This window comes from Chaetodon trifascialis, chromosome 3, assembly GCF_039877785.1.
Source record: "Chaetodon trifascialis isolate fChaTrf1 chromosome 3, fChaTrf1.hap1, whole genome shotgun sequence".
Lineage (NCBI taxonomy): Eukaryota > Metazoa > Chordata > Actinopteri > Chaetodontiformes > Chaetodontidae > Chaetodon > Chaetodon trifascialis.
The window spans coordinates 26,929,315-26,942,188 of record NC_092058.1 but is presented as its reverse complement, the minus strand read 5'-3'; the positions used below and the strand labels follow the sequence as shown (position 1 = coordinate 26,942,188).

Genomic DNA, 12,874 nt, shown 5'->3' with positions numbered 1-12,874 from the left:
TGGGTTGTGCTATAGTATGTCAAGGACCAATTCACTCCAGGAACACAGGCAGAAAAATTATCGAATTATGAATGTAAGGGATGGTGTGGGAAAGCAGAAGTGACAGAAAAGGTTAAAGCAAGCAGAAAGTCTTCCATGTTGAACTTTCATTAAAGCTTCATAATGAAGTTCAAAGTAGAAAACAGTTCACATCTTCATAGTTGCAAACTTGTCTGTAAATTTTTCTAACTCACCAAAGTACATGTCTTTTGGACAAGTGGCTGGGTACCTGCAATCAAATATGTGTTAAAGGAGTGCATTTATGCAGAAATACAAAGGATACAATCGTGTGCTTGCATGGGTGTTTTGTAATTGCAATGCTTGCTGTGCAGAAATGAAGTTATGCTCATGTTAAGTGTCAGTGGAAATTTCAATATGGAAAAACATGCTGCTCCTGGGTTGACAAACTATAAACTTAGAGGGACAAGAGGCTAAGATGAAAGACAGAATTGGACAGTTGGAACATCCTTCCACTGTTAGCTCTTTTATTTACAGGACAAACGTCTCTATGATTCACTGACACTACATTTAAGATCTCTCAATAGACCTGATGGCACCTTCATCAGACTGCCACAACCAAAGCTGGATTGTGGATTACAGTCAGCATGTCCTCATGTAAGATGCTTGTCAGCAGCTGTAAAGGTTACTTTTTTCTTAAATGTCAAAACAGGCTAGAAATGAAGGCCATAGACATGAATATGATGTTACTTCTAAATGTGAACTCATCTTTCAGTTGAATTGTGGTGTCTTCTCTTCACTGAAGGCCAGAGAAGCAGGTGCTCCTGGTTGAACTTTTGTCGCTGCTGTTTTGTGCCGTGTTGAACTGTGTTCTTGTAGCTGTGGCTCGGCACTGCACGTGATTTTCACTTATGCATCCAAAACCAACTTTGCCAACAGCCTCAAAACATTATGGGTCCTAATTGAATTGCGTAAGCGTGATGTCCAGTGCAAAGCAGTAGGTCTTGGGTGCACTGACTGTGTGGGTGTCACACCTGCTATTTTGATTCATGTATGTGCAGCAGCGCAAGTGCAAAACAGCTGGATGAAGTGGAGTGCAGATCGGAGGGTGTCGTGATTGATAAGTACACTCTCAGCCAATCACATCACTGGTTTCATCACTCTGAAACATCTGAGCCAATCACAGTGAGACATGATGAAAACAAATGAAGAAACGACTTCCCCAGGAATTGTTGTCTAGATGGAGCAGAGTGGCACGATGTGAACATACTGTACCACTGCAGCCAGAGGCATGCGACCACATCATTTCAGCTTTTATGTATCTCACATCGTAAATGGTTACATCATATTATACAGGAGGACAGATCATCATTGCACCATGATGCTTTTCAAGAATAAAACATAGAGTCTTTGCTAAAGTTGGAAAGGAGCCTTTGACCCACAGATGAACAACTATAACCCACCATCTTCTGCACCTATACCATACCAGTCTGATGTGCAGAGAGGTGTGTGTGGTTACTCTGAAGCAGTCGGGTGTCATTTTCACGTTATATTGGGGGTAAACATGGTCAATGTACATGCAGCTGCCTTCAGATTTGATGAACTGAAGCAGAAACATTTTGTACAGTATAAAGCAGTTCTGAACAATGCATGTTCTCACAATCACTCATCTTCATTTATAGATAAATGCTGACTGTTTTAACCACAGTATTATTTTTCTTAATGCAGGTTTAAACACACCCACTGGCTGGGGAGAGTTTAATTGGTTTATTCACATTACAAACATATTCTGTTACCTGTTATGCATATTTGCTGCAAGTATTCACTTTGCTCTGGTTGAAAAAATCAGCAAAGTGGCAGCAGATTGACAATGCACCAGAAACAGGTGTGGGTCTAAGATGTCTGTTATCACTGCAGTGTAAGAGTCCATTTTCATCTGTGCATTACAACTGCTGTATGGTTAATGTATGGTTAAAGTTAGCAAAAGATCACCATGGTTAAACATTAAAACAAGTCACTGATGATTGTTGGTCCATGGTCTCCAGCATCATCAAAGTCAAATTCATGCCCCAGCTACATAAACAGTACACTTGCACTTCCATTCAACACCGACGCTGAAAATTGCCATTTAATCCTGTCTAATGGAAACATTTCATATGATCAGAATTTTTAAGGAGACAAGACCGTCTAAATAAAAATATAATCTTTCCCCTCCTGCTTCACCCCCCAAGTCTCTGGCTTAGTCTCAACTGCTCCCTCTTAAGCTTGTGTGTCTCATATTTTTACGCACTAAACCACTAAAAGGGGCAGTAAATGCATGAAAACATGAAACCTGGAAATAGAAGTCTTTCAGTAGTGAAAAGCTCTCTGCCGTCTATAATTTGCATTCACATTTGTATGGTTGTGTAACATTTATTGCTCTTTATGAGCGATTTATTCAAAGTCCATCCAGTGCAGTGGTTCCCAGTCTTTTTGTATTCTGACTCTTTATATTACAAAGCCAAATGTGACTGCAGGTTTCATATACTTTTACTATAGTACTATACAATATTTTATTCAACAAAAAAGCAGTGTAAGAGAATGCAACAATTTTTGTGTACCAGAGTTTAACTTTAGTTATTATCCTACTTTGGTATCTACTACTTTGACTGGTATGAAGCTGTAAATGGAATTGATAAATGGAATGGAAGACCACTTGAAAAGAAGGTGTCTTGATCGGCTCCCACACAGACTTTTCTATGGTTAGTTTGTGATGTGATGGCAAAGCAGACCACAGTATTCTGTGACAGTTGGTGCCTTACTGTTAAATCCATGTGCTCATAATGAACTGTTAATGAAGCAAAATAAAAAAGTGTGTATGAGCCATGTGCTTTAATCATCTGGGATCCACAGAAACACAAATGCGCTTCAGCATGAGCGTGAAAAAAGAAATGACCCTACCTGCCTAATTAACCCTTGCCATTAGCCAGCCATATACACCTGCTGCAGCTACTCTATCTACTATAATGACATGTACTGTAGCAAATCTCAGCACATCTTGGAGTACAGAAAGGCCACCAAATGGGTTTGAAACACCATAAAACACATGGTTCAGCAGGTCAAGAGCAGAACAGGGACCCTGCAACATACTTGGGATCTAAGATATTTACAGTTTCCAGGGGCCAGAGTATGCTTTGCTGACCAGGCCCAGAATGTCTTGCAGCATTTCTCAGTTTAGGTGACCAATGCACCAAACTCCCCAAAAGTCTGTGAAATCATTGAATGCATTTGTTTAAACATATTACAGTGCTGGTTTACAATGATCACCAATCGCAGTATTTGCCACTATATCAGATCTGAACATTGGTATAATGTGTGTGTGTGTGTGTGTGTGCGCGTGCGTGTGTGTGTGTGTGTGTGTGTGTGTGTGTGTGTGTGGAGGTGGTTACAGCCTTTATGAAGCATGTTATGAGCCATGTAAGTGGTTGGACGAATGGGTCGGTGCTGATTGATGCTGGCTGGAGCGGCTCTAATGCTGTCTGGCTTGTAGCATACACAATGTGACATTGGTTTGGTCTGAAGAATATTGATCTAGAATGTTTCTTGGCGGGTGTAGATATGGAGGGCTGTATTGATGTTCACCATGGTTCTCATTTCAAGCTCATCTCAACCCGCCTCTGTATGTGTGTGTGTGTGTGTGTGTGTGTGTGTGTGTGTGTGTGTGTGTGGGGCAGCAGCAATGCCGGAGGCTACTCAAGTGTGAAATCGTGTGACGGTTTCTCCATTGCGCTTCATTTAGCCACACATCGCCCATCTCTCATTCCTGACAAGTTGCTTAACTGCTCCAAAATGCGAGTGCCTTAGGGTGGGGTGGTGATGTTGCCCTGTCAGTGTACAATGAGGTGTGTGTGTGCTTGTGGGCTAAAGGGAGAGTCTAATAAAGCCAGCAGCTGCCATGGAAACCAGGGCAGAGGCTAACTCATCCTCTGTGTCCAGGGACCCATCAGGGCCTCGGCCATGGTTCGAATGCATGAGTGCGTGCACGCACGCACACCCACACACCCACACACACACACACACACACACACACACACACACACACACACACACACACACACACACACACACACAAATGTGTACCAAAGGCATGGCAAATGACTCTTACAGGGAGGCCTTTCGTACACACTCGCACACAAACAGCAGATGAAGGGCCGTGAAATAATCTGTGGCACCACAAGAAATAGGGAAGCAAGCTGCTTGTTCAATAGCCACTGTGACACTATTTCCTCACACACTCTCTCTCTCACACTCACACACATTGTGCTGGTACTCCAACAGCATGGCATGGGAGTCAGGATGGCTTAAGATGCTCAATATCCAGCTGTAATCCTCACCCCTTCCTTATCAAATGTGTTTATGTATGTGTGTGTGTGTGTGTGTGTGTGTGTGTGTGTGTGTGTGTGTGTGTGTGTGTGTGTAGAATAGGTAGATAAGAGTGACAGCGCACTCAGGGTGACACCATGACAGTAGCATTCTCCATGTGACAGGTTTATTGCATTTCTAATCTCTGTTTACATAAACTCTCAACATCCACACACACACACATGCACACACACATATACATATAATACTCTATATGCATAGATACAAACACACACACACGCACAGACCTCATCATCCCTTTCCTCCCTGTCGCTCAGACAATGAAAAGGGCAGAGGAAGCCAATCAAAATGATTGCTAATAAGAATATTACCCATCAGGCTGTGGGGTGGCGGCGGCTGGGTTAGACGGCTTGCCAAGCTTCGTCTGACATTTATAAAATGAATTGCAGGCCGTACACTGAGGAAATGGTGTGCGTCTACGCATTATGTGATGCAGGTTCTCTCCCGGTCTCGCACTTGACAAATCTGATATCGGCGCTCTGGACTGACACGCCAGCAGAAAATTAGATGATTGCAATTGAAAGCATGATTGAAAGGGAGATGTTGGGGAAGGTGATGCTGATTGCCACACTGGGTGTCACTAAGGTGTCAGGAGATGAGGAAAGATGACAACAGTTAAGGTGGGTGACTGACTTGTTTGCTTTACTGGACTGCAGATTGAGCTAGGTTGGATGAAATGAGACTTAAATGACACTGTGGGGTTACCGATACAGAGGAGGTAATAATACGACTAATGGTCAGTAGAGAAGATGATAAAAAGGCCACTCAAAGATTGCAGCCTATTAGTGCCTAATGCTACATGTGGCTACTTGTTCTCTTGTCTCATGTTTTTGCTAAACACCTTCCACATAAACACATTCAAATTGTTTTTTTAGGAGTCTTAAACTCCTTCTACCATCGTCTGTAGCCATAAACTTTAAGCTTAAGTCATGTTTGCACCGGAAGAAGTGACTCCTAATAGTACAGCTGGTAGAATCTCACGGGGCTTTGTAACGCCTACATGATGAAACAGTAAATGAAAATGGCACCCCACAGCCCCAAACCCAGAATGAGAACAAGGAAACCACCCACCAAAGCCTTATTAAGAAAAGAAGAAGAAACTTTAGGGCAGGATTTCATAGGGAGTCTGCTACCAGAACAGTACTAACTGTAGAAGTGCAGAGAGTGCAGATTACTGGCAAAATGAAATGCAGAATAGAATAGAATCGCAGAATAAATGTCAGCTCCATCTGTAGTATTATAAGATGTATTTTTTTTTTAAAGGAGAGTGAAGCGAACATACAGCAAGACCAAGAAAAAAAGACTTCTTTTACAGTTCAAAGGGTACATCATAATTTTCCCATTGGCAGTATTTTTTTTTTCTGGAATTGTGCCTAATTGCCTAATGCCACTACTGACACTGTTAAATCTGCAACAACGGGACTTTAAGTCAAGCGAGTTCTTTTTCCTATTGAGTGACAATTTTGATAATTAAACTTGCCCACAAATGATGCAGAACATGCAGCTTTATATAAAACTTTGACGAAACTCATTATGCCAAGAACAAAATGTTATGAATGCACACCTGCTCATGAACAGGTGGCATTCATTAGGTTCAATCCAAATCTGACATGGAACACTCGTATGAACAAACCTCTTAGAAGAAGTTTAGAAGTGAGAAGTTTAAGATACAGACACATACTGTGTGCCAATGTCTCAATGGGCTTTTTAACCCCATAACAGCTGCAGCTGACCTACCTCTAACTTTGCCCAACTGCTGCAATCCTGAGCTGCTGCAGCTCACGTGTGTAGTATCCACACAGATAGTGATGGTGCTGTAACGCTGCCACCAGCCCAGTATTTCTACATTGAGTTTATCTTTGATAACGGTCTTCAATAATCATGACTGATTTTGGTTTAGCCTCATTCAGAGAAAGAGTGAGAGTGTACACTGGAAAAGATACTGCTCTTCACCACATATTTCTTTATGTCTGTGATATCCAAAGCTAGGTCTACAGCCTTTGAATCTGTAGTGAAAGACCAGTGTGATGTCATATCTCAGTGCCAGTTAATACAGCCTACACTTCTACTCTGCGCAATCAACTACAATATCACTTTATCACAGTATGCACACACTGAAGCTGACCAACTACATGGAAAAATACTGTCAATGTAGCATACATAACAGAGACAAGATAGAGTCAGTGTAGCAGGTCAAACCTTGTGCATGTTCCGCTCACTAAAGAGATCAGTGAGGCACGTTTACGTGTCCGACTGCATCCCCTTCTGCAACCTCAGCAGGTTACTGTCTGTGCACACCTGTCTGCCATCAGCCTGCACTGATGCTACTGCACAGGCAGTTATTTAGAAGTGATGGAATACACCCTAACTGGCTGGGGGTAAAGCTTTGCAAACATCTCTTGCCCAGCTGTGTGCTCCTTTTCTTAGAAATTCAAAACATCTCTTCCATGGCGATTCCTTCAGACCAGTCCCACCACTACTGACATCCCTGGGATCCTAGTGCCAGTCCAATTGGTTCCTTGTGTTTCTCCATTGCTCGTGTGGAGCCAGGACCCTCTAACAACTCTAATTTTATAATAGGTCTTTTTTTATAGGTCAACTATTAGTTTCGGAACTGAGATCTCATCCTGCAATATAGCTACAATTTCAGTTAGTGCAATTAAAAGATCTCATGGAGTTTTTTTTTTTTTTTTTTTTTTTTTTTTATCAAACCGGATAGACTCTCAGTTTACTAAAAGACATATACACTTAATCACAGCGGAGTAAATTTTAACAACATTGTATACATCCCTGCATCTAATGATTGTTCTCAACCACAAAGGAAGACAATAAATCTGCACTTTTAAATATCAGGTACCTCAACAATAAGACTTTCTTTATCAATGATCTTATTTCTGTACATTTCTGTACCATTTTTTAACTGAAACCTGGCCAAACACCGATGCATCTGCTGCACCACAGAATTATAATTTCTCCATTAGAAAAGAGAAGAGCGCTGGAGGGACAGTATCCATATGTACTGATGCTCTGAGCTAATGGGATATTTCTTTTGATGTTTTTATTTCATCTGAGTATCGTATTGTCATACTGAAATGTCATGGTCCCAAAGCATCACCCAAATATCTTGCCTGATTTCGCTGAGCTGTTATCTATTATCAGCTCTAATTATGACAATATAATCATTACTGCTTGCTTTAATTTTTACATTGACAATAACACAGACAAGAGGGCTGCTGACTTTTCCATCTATTGGAAGATCTGAGCTTACAGCTCATAGCTGTGGTCGTACCATAGACCTTATCATTACACAGATAATTTCTGTTGACATTTCATCAGTCATGAATGTGGTTCTGTCCGATCACTACTTCATTAAATTTGCTGTTTCCCTTCAAATGCTGAATTGTAATTCTAGCCGCACTGCAAAACGCTGATGTCTTCTATCTGAATTGACAGAAAATTGCATCTTGCATGTAAACAATAGGCCTGAAGCTTTGCCAACTCTCCCATCATCTGATCATCTTCTCTGAATTTCTCAATTAAAAACTGTAACAAAGTAAGAGTTGTTTTTCTAACTGTTGATAGTCCCATGAACCTGCCCACTGACCACTACTCAGATCGCTTGAATGCTACAAAATACAATGAATTTTCTGCCTATTTTAGACATAAGATTGCAGCCATCAGAACAAACATTACTTAGAAAAGGACAATATGTCACCAAGATTTTGAATTTTATTTTATTTTTTTAAACAGCTGAATGATTTCCTCTGTGACAACAGTGTGTTTGTAAAATTCCAGTCTGATTTTGGAGTCCAACACAGAAACAGCACTAGTCAAAGTTGTGAGTGACCTCAGGATGAACAGTGATGAGAAAAAGCTGTCAGCACTGGTCCTGTTCGATCTCAGGGCTGCGTTCAGTACTGTAGATCATAATATTCTGCTGGACAGACTTGAACACTGGGTTGGTCTCTCTGACACAGTTCTTAAATGGTTCAGACCATATCTAATTGGTCGACAGTTCTATGTGGTCACACTGCCAATAAAATAGACCTGACATGCGGTGTCCCGCAGGGTTCTATCTTAGATCCAGTTCTTTTCAGCATCATCAACATCAATTTCCAGAAATTTTGCAGATGATACCCAGCTATATATGCTAATGATTACTGTTCTATCAACAGCTTAACTGCATACATCTCTGACATCAGCATGGATGACTCAGAACTTCCTTCAGCTAAATCAAGACATAACAGAGATCGTTGTTATTGGCACAAAAGCTGAGAGAGAAACTGTCTGAACACCCACATTTACTTGCACTAAACATCAAGGAACAGGTCAGAAACCTTGGTGTCATCATTGACTCAGACTTAATTTTTGAACATCACATTGGAAACGTGACTAAAGTGTCATTCTATCGTTTAAGGAATATTTCCAGAGTCAGACCATTTCTCTCCCACTCAGAAACGTTAATACATGCTTTTATCTCCAGCAGGCTGGACTACTGTAGCGTTCTTTTCTCTGGTGTGTCTAAGAAAGCTACAGAAAGCAGCAGCACGAGTTCTGATGAAAACCAAACACAGAGTCAATTACTGCTATTTTAAAATCTTTACACTGGTTACTGGTCTATCACAGAATCCATTTTAAAATTCTTTCATTGGTTTTTAAATTTAAGACAAATGTGCCTGCTAGGCCGCTTAGATCCTCTGACTCAAACCTCTCGATTGTTCTTCAGGCCAGAACGAAAAGGCACAGAGAGGCAACCTTTTTAATTACACTCCAAAACTCTGAAACAGCCTCCCTGAAGGGTTCTAAGTCTGTTGACACCCTAAAACAAAATCATAAGAAACACCTTTTTAACATTGCTTTCTCCTGAAGTGTCTTTTCTTTTTACCTAACCGCTGTTTTATCTTGTCATATCCAGTTGTTTTAATTCTACTTCATGCCCAGTTTTTCGAATCAGACAATGATGGCACAGCAATCTAAAAGCAGAGAGGATGGGCGACACACAGTTGACTTATAGAGCCCAGAGACGTGACAGGACAGGTGAGCTCTTTGCACTCATTGCTGTGCTGGTTTTATCCTGCACTTCCCTGAGATTAGTTGGTGGATATGCCAGGGTCCCTTTTCTTATGGGGAAACAAATGTGACACTCAAAACGCTGCCATTCCTGTTAGCTGGAAGTCCAACTCTTTACACTTGTTTTGTCATTTTTGTTGCTGCGTTGCTTGAAGTGGCCTAGCTCTGGTTGTATTTATGCATGTCAGATGTGAAGTTTTGGTACTTACTTTCTGAAATTGCACCCCTTATCACAGACACAAATGCAAAGAGCATTTCTTTGTGTTTTCAGTTAAGTTGTATGTTAAGTTTTATCACTTTTAATTTAATACAGACATTTCATACATTTATCTGCACATTTTATTCCAGTTGATAACGATCTAGTGTGTATTGTGATTAAGTCCTGAATTCTAATGATTTGTAACTCCATTCAATCATGTTTTGGACTTAATCCTGCCCATTTAGAAAACTTAACCTGAATTTGAACATCATCTGATCAGTCAATAATATAGGATTAAACTGGAACAATGAAAGGCACTATTATCACAAAACATATTACATACTAGATTTGTGTATGCTACTAATTGATTTGTTGTCTTTACTGTATGTTGATGGACAATTGTAGAAAGACTGTTCAAGCGTCAATGGCTCAAACTCAAGAACTTAAAAACTGAAACTCGACTTGCATTTACCCTTAATGGCTCATTACTGAGGAGTCGGAGACTCATTTTCATTTCCTTTATTACACGTGTTTAGATTAAATGAGGCTTCAATGATGCCTGTGTGGGCAAAAATAATTATTGCAGCAGAGAAAAGTCACTGTAAGTATGAACCACAGATTAACTAAGCCCTGCATTATTCAAGCATTAATATCTACAGAGATTACAGCCTTAGTCTGTATCAGACTACTAACTCATTTACTGCCAATATGGGCATACAGCACAACAGTAATGGGACAAATGTATAATTATTAAATCTCCTTTAGGTTTTATGACAGGTGTTGAATTATTTTCTGCTATGGAGCTTTCAACACACCACACAGTCTTTCATCAGTATGTGAAAAGCCAGATTTGTTCTTTTATAAATGTATATTGAAGCTGTACTGTAATATCAATTTACAAGTGACATTTTAAAATATGTTATCACAGTAACACCAGAGGCGTGTGCACACCTGCTGGTCTCAGCAAACCACTGGGGGTCCACTCCTTGCTTATACACCTGAGCAAAAAGTCCGGTGTGGACCCCCAGCAAGCTTTGTCCAAAGGTGAACAGCTGAAGGTGATCTTAACCATTAACAGCTTAGCCTTTTTTACAGCCTTTAATAGGTGCTTAGCACATGCTTGGAGAGCACATTTTGCCACCAGAATTGATTAATCCCACCTAATTGGTGCTTACCTGACAGATATGTAGTCTCATTAAAGTGAACCCATACAGAAACATGACATCTTTTAATTGCTCACAACATTGTAACAATCAAAAGATATTGAATCAGCCTCTGTAGTGCGAAAAACATAGTTCAAGACTCCCTCTGAGTTTTATAGCACTTTAGTGACAGGAAAGTTTCACTGTGACTTATTCCAACCTTTTATAATGTTGATTTGTAAGTATGGAGCAGACCACTCACTATGAACCCTGTTGGTCTGCCTTGGTATGCTCTTTCATGTTGTTGTCTTTTCTTCTTGTCACAGTGGGTCGTATACAATACATGGCACATTTGACAAAGCAGCTGACATCTTGACATACTTCATGCCTTCTTACAGGGTTAGAACAGCCAAGATCATCACCGCTCTCATGTCTGTCTGCTAAAGCTTTCGGCAGCAGTTGATTATCTTAACATAGTGGAAAGAAAATAATTTGGGGGAAAATATATGCCCATCATTACCTCCATCATTACCTTGTTTGTTTAATGTGTACATAAAATGAAATGTAAAAATGCTAGATTGTAGCTTACCTGGTTTAGTAAAGTACTAAAGGCTGAGTTCTTATACAGTGGTCTGGCAGCACACGCCGCTTGCTGTGAACTTGAAGTTTTTGCGTGGAGTTTTTATGCTGGAACTATTTCTTTGGCATGCCACTGTTTTCCTGTCCGCTGATTGCCTGGCAACCTCACAGCGAGAACAAAATCAAGGAAGTCACAACGCGCTGCTTAATGTGATGATTGGTGAGCTTTAGAGGTGATGGAGGTGTATATTTTTAAACGTTGGACAGAGTCCAGGCTAGCTCTCCTGCTTTCCAGCTTTATGCTAAGCTAGCCAATCAGCTCCTCGGTTTAGCTCTATATAGGCGTGAAGGTGGCATCAATTGTCTCAAAAAACTGCAGGCAAGACAACAAATGAGTGTGTTTGCCAATATGTTCTCATATGTGTGTATTTTTGACCCACAGAGTGTGTGAGCTGGAGTCCTTCACCAGCCAAGCCAGTTGACAACATTCACATGTGAGACCTCTGCTGGCCGAGCCAGCTGACTTGCGGTTAGCACATGGGAATGGTAGCATCAAGTCAATCACGTGGTTTATCTTCCACACATTATTGGACTGAATGGATGAAATTCTGAGAAGATAAAGTATCATTTCAGGAGGGTTGTCACACTCCTATGTATTGTTTTACAGCTGTGTGTATAGTAAAGATGCTTTTCGGTCTAGTGTGCGTCACATGATGAATGCCAAAGTAATATAAAACCCAGCCACTATGACAAAAGGACTTCAGAGCCCAGGCTCAGGCATATTATCCTCGGGACTCTGCCTTCATGTTGTTGTCACAATATGTGTGAAATTAGAGTTGAAATATTGAAATCAGCGTGGTCAGGACAATTTCTGTTTTTTGGAAATGCTTTTTGAATTGCTTTTTCAAAGACAGAGACAATCTGGGCTGACAAGATAGAAGTCCCTGTTGACTTGCCTTGTTTCAACTATCTGACTCATACTTAATATATGGAAAAACAAAAAAACAAAACAAACAAACAAACAAAAAAAACCCAGATTTGAACTCTCTGTCACGGGTCACACATGATGGTCTAATCTGATCCAGACACCCTCTCAACCTCCTAAAAGGGAAATTCTCGGGGAAACACTGAATCCATGTCATACTCTTTCCTTTGGATATGGAGAATTTCGGCTAACGGCAGCTTGAATCCCCAAAATAGAAGTGGGGCTGGTAGCTCAGACATGTGCACATGTGCATCGTTTCAGCTACTTTACCACAAGCAAACGCTCACATGCTCGTACTCGTGCGCACGCACACACACTGAAAGGACCCAAACACACACACACACACACACACACACACACACACACACACACATGCACATAGACACACACTGACGGGGAACAATGGACGTCGAGGGGACACCTGCTCGCCTGATACACCCTCCTCCTCCTCCTCCTCCTCCTCCTACTCTTCATCCTCTT

General features: G+C 40.9%; 1 protein-coding gene across 1 annotated transcript in view; it reads left to right on the top strand.

Annotated features, from left to right (window-relative positions):
* elk4 (ETS transcription factor ELK4) overlaps positions 1-12,874 on the top strand; it is a 201,337-nt gene that overhangs the window by 150,434 nt on the left and 38,029 nt on the right. The window lies entirely within an intron of this gene.